The 4,714-nt window shown below is 47.3% G+C and overlaps 1 non-coding gene across 1 annotated transcript; it reads left to right on the top strand.

Annotated features, from left to right (window-relative positions):
• The first annotated feature begins 1,614 nt into the window (after window positions 1-1,614).
• Window positions 1,615-1,687, top strand: TRNAV-AAC (transfer RNA valine (anticodon AAC)). The gene has a single exon. It is a non-coding gene; the product is annotated as a tRNA-Val (tRNA).
• The last annotated feature ends 3,027 nt before the right edge of the window (window positions 1,688-4,714 follow it).

Genomic DNA, 4,714 nt, shown 5'->3' on the forward strand with positions numbered 1-4,714 from the left:
TTGTTCCCGCTTGTTTATTTTCTCTGCCTATTACTGCATGCGATTTATTTTGGCTGTTTGTTTCCTCGCAGTATGACTTAGCCCTGTATGCTATGCTGTATTAATGTGTTCCTTTTATGTTGATCGAAACTTTGTTCAACGATCTGACTGTACCTGCTGTTGAGTGATGTGTTTGGGAAGGGGGGAAGGGGGCCGACACTGAGTCAGGCATTAATTTGCCTTTATGTCTGCCTCCTAGGCACCTATTACTGCTGCCTGAATAAAATGACTTTGACTTTGACTTTGACATTCGATCCCTTCGAGTTGTGGTGGTTCCTATGTTGGACAAACTGGTCGTTGTTTGAACGATAGGCTGAGGGAGCACAAGGACGATGTCAAGAACGCTGCCCGCCACATCGGTGTTCACTGCCGTGATTGTTCAAGCCAGCCCTTATATGACAAAAGCAGGATTGTTGATAAACACAAAGATGAGCTGACTAGAGAAGTTATCGAAGCGTCTGAGATCATGAAGTAGGGTCGGAGGTGTGTAGCACCCCTTCTGTCGCTATCTTGCAGAAAGAACATGAATTTTTGCAGACTTGTTAATCTTGTGGTATCAAAAACGTGCCTGGTCGAAGGGATATCTGTCACGGTTCTCTCTGTTTTTCTGTTTTTCAGTGTCGCTGGCGCCTTTATAAGCGTGGCTTCCTGAATAAACTTCTGTTTTTAGTCAGCGCTGTGTATCGTACCTTCTTGTTCTCTGGCCTTGTGCCGTTGCGCTGTTGCACAAGAATTCATGTCTGACCAACGTGCCCATCAATTATTGTTGAACAAGTCCGACTACAACCAAACCATACGCCACGTAATGCTCGCGACATCGAAGCTACACCTGCAGAGCCTAGCAAAGCCAACAGCGTGAACGGCGGGGCTGACAACAAGAAGCACAGCTTTCGTAGCACGCGAGCGAACCAATCCATCTACAACCATGCAAAACGGCTTTAACTGCGAAGAAAGCCTGCTGTCGCTCGCGCTTCACACCAAATCCTCCGAAAAAAAAAAAAACGCGACTAACAACTGAAGAACTGCCGCTCACATCGTAAATAGAGGGATCCAGCATGCACATTAGCAAAGTTTGCACGGCTGATCCTTTGCAGCCAAACCTTTCGGCGAACCTCATTGATTTTTCCGGACGGAATGACAAAAAAACGTTTCCCACTAACTCCCGTTGTTTCACACGTAAGCGCAACAGAAGCTTGGCGTCCCCGCAGTGCGTGGACACCGCCAAACCTGGAGAAACGCTTCCCGCCACAACTGCGTCGCGCCAAAAGAAAACGAAGCGCGGTTTCTACCCCTGACAATGGCGCCGTCTTCGGCTGCGGAGCCAAAAAGCGCGCGCTAACAAGTGACCACGGCGCCTCGGCCAATGGGAGGCTCGATTATCGGGTGGCGCGCCAGGAGAGGAGAAGAGCCAGAAAGTTCAAAGCTTTTCGTTACTTTTGCTTCGCGAAGCCCACTATTCAAACGGAGCGTTTCGCAAGACGCGGCGCCCTGAGGGACTGATACCGGTTAGAAATACAGGTCAGCCCCGTGCAACTCACTCGACAACAATCTCCTTGCGAAAGGTATAGAGTAGCTGTGCTTGTGGTGTAGTGGTTATCACATCCGCCTAACACGCGGAAGGTCCCAGGTTCGATCCCTGGCAGGCACATGCATCATTTTTGCGCCTTAACTGTTATTTAGTGGCCATTTTACTTCATAGTATAAAGGCCATGTAGCAGGGAAGCGTTACCGTTATGTTAATCTGGTTTTCGTGAGATTTTTATTATATTATTTCAATTTACCTTTTTGTAACTTTTCTTACTGGAACTACACATTAAATAACTTTTTCCTAAACATTAATTAAACATTAAGGCAAGCGTAGCAGGGGCCGGCAGAAAGTTAGGTGGGCGGACGAGATTAAGAAGTTTGCGAGGATAGGTTGGTCCGCACACAACAGAAGTTTCGCAGCACGAACAAAACTGAGACTAATATAGTGAACAAGCACGACAGGACGAGCGCTGCTGGCACATGACAGGGTTAACTGGAGGGATACTGGAGAGGCATTTGTCCTGCAGTGGGCGTAATCAAGCTGATGGTGATGGTATGGAACTTTCCCATATCCAGATCCGCAAGGCCAGATCCGCCAATTCTGAAAGTACAGTACTTCAATATTTTGCAAAGAGTAAGGAACATTGAGGGTGCTACATTAGCTCTACAATATCGCGCAACTAGCACACGCAACTCATGCACATAGTTTCTGACGGATACAATGGCCTTGAGCCTTATATGTATAGCCACCGTGAACGCGAGAGAGAGAAAGTAATTTAATGAAAGAAAAGGTTGAGAGGTAGGCCCGTGGTAAGGTGGCCATGACCTGCTGCTCCACACTGGCGAAGGGGGAAAGGGAAAGTAACAGGAGAGTGAGGGATTATGCCGTAATACAATGAATTGCTTAGAGTGGTCAAGGGGATAGGAGACTACACTCTAAACACGAATACACATATATAGGAGTAAAAAGGGGAGTAAAGTGGTCCTCTAGCGCACTCCTTTTTTTAAAGGGTGTACGCTAGAGTAGAACTTTACCCCCTTTTACACACACACACACACACACACACACACACACACACACACACACACACACACACACACACACACACACACACACACACACACACACACACACACACACACACACACACACACACACACACACACACACACACACACACACACACACACACACACACACACACACACACACACACACACACACACACACAAGCACACACATACACGCACACGCACACACACACATGGTTGCAGAGAAGGTTGGGACCGTGAACGATGTACCATAAATGACATTGGCGTGCATGCAGTTTTGGTAAATTGGTTTTTGGGGAAAGGAAATGGCGCAGTATCTGTCTCACATATCTCGATGGACACCTGAACCGCGCCCTAAGCGAATGGAGGAAGGTCGGAGTGAAAGAAGAAAGAGAGGAAAAGGTGCCGAAGTGGAGGTCTCCGGAATAATTTCGACCACCTGCTAATGAAATTTCGGGATCCACATGCAATCCGCCGCAGGAGCCATCTGTCATGTTTAACTGAAAAACTCTTCTAGTTAAAAATCATTAATGCACTCATTGGAAAAAGCTCTGAACAGAATGTTTGAAATATATTTCTAAGGTTTTTATAGCTGGGATTGTAACGTAACATTTAGAATCTGAAATATTGGTGTATGGCTATAATTTGATAGTAGTAAGGATGGTTACACCAGAAACTTAGCGGATGTTTAGTTTGAACGTCAGACTACTTACGGTACAATGTATAACGTTATTTTTTGGCTCCTAGTGTTGCATGCACGTATAAAATGTTGCATTGTAGCATGTAACATTACTGCAACTCACTCAAGAATTTTACAGCCTTCTAATAGTTGGTGCTTCCTAGGGAGTTACCGCTTCTCATAACCTCGTCACAGTAAAAAAAAAATCCACTGACTAACGCTGTGTGCTTTAACCGGTATAGCAGCGTTGTGCACCTAGGTTCTAAAACCCAACGAATTTGGTTACGCTGCACCATGAAGGCGACTAAACTAACCCGCACTGCGTCACTATCGTGCTGGCCCTAATGATGGTGCGTCATGACCCTACATGATATGGGGGATTCCCTTAAACATTTGATCGACACTGTTTCCACTTCGAGTTATTGATCAATTCGCTCTCACCCTACCATAACCTTGCCGTCCTGGTTAGCTCAGTTGGTAGAGCGACTGCTCGGTGAAACGGTGGTCCCGGATTTGAACCCCGGACTAGAACGTATTTTTCTTTAATTGCGAAGTGTGTGAAAAAGCTTTCTTTTGTAACCGTATGGTTGCGCTTGGGTGGATGCCAATGAATATATCAGGAGAGTTGAAATCTGGGTTAGTTTGTACATACTTATGAAAAAACCAGCCAAAAAGCACGGGGACAAAGGAGAGACGAGGTACACACAACGACTGGTGTTGTGTCGTGTGTGCCTCGTCTCTCCTTTGTCCCCGTCTTTTTGGCTGGTTTTTTCATAAGTGAGTATATTACTCCCTTATTACAAACCTACTGCACCTTGGCGATTCCATTACACGTTTCACCGACCGGCATAAAAGATATTCTTTTGAATTCCTGATAAAGCCCCAAACTACGCCAGCGCCCCTCTGCTTGGCAAGGGCTACTGCTGCAAGCCACCTTTCGGCTCGACATCGGTCGAGCGAGCCGGTCTGGAGAGATATCACAGCGGCCCTCGCATAGGGTACTCGGAGCTGCCGCTTCAGCGTCACGTGATGAACGGAAATGCGTGAGACAAGCCTCTGGACGAGCTGGCTGTACCTCCGCCAATGGTGCTGCGTTCATGTCAGATTTCCAGTACTGGAAGCGAAACGCCCATTAAACCACCATTACAAGATGCGGTGATGGCATCAAGCTCCGGATGAGAATGTCGCCTTGTATATTTACGACAAACTCCGTCTTCCTCTACCCCTCTCTCTTCCTCTTCTCAAGGCGTGCAACAGTACGTGGCCCTCGCCTGCAGCTCGGTAGTATGTCTTCGACGGCCTGCATGATTCCATGCATGCGTCTATCCTGGCCACCCAGGACACCGACTCATCCACACTTTCGTGACCCTGGCCGCCGTAATAAACGGCACCGCAAGCCGGCGTGGCACCCATTCT

Source organism: Amblyomma mixtum, chromosome 1 (genome assembly GCF_055824585.1).
Source record: "Amblyomma mixtum isolate Tamu chromosome 1, ASM5582458v1, whole genome shotgun sequence".
NCBI classification, from domain to species: Eukaryota; Metazoa; Arthropoda; class Arachnida; order Ixodida; family Ixodidae; genus Amblyomma; species Amblyomma mixtum.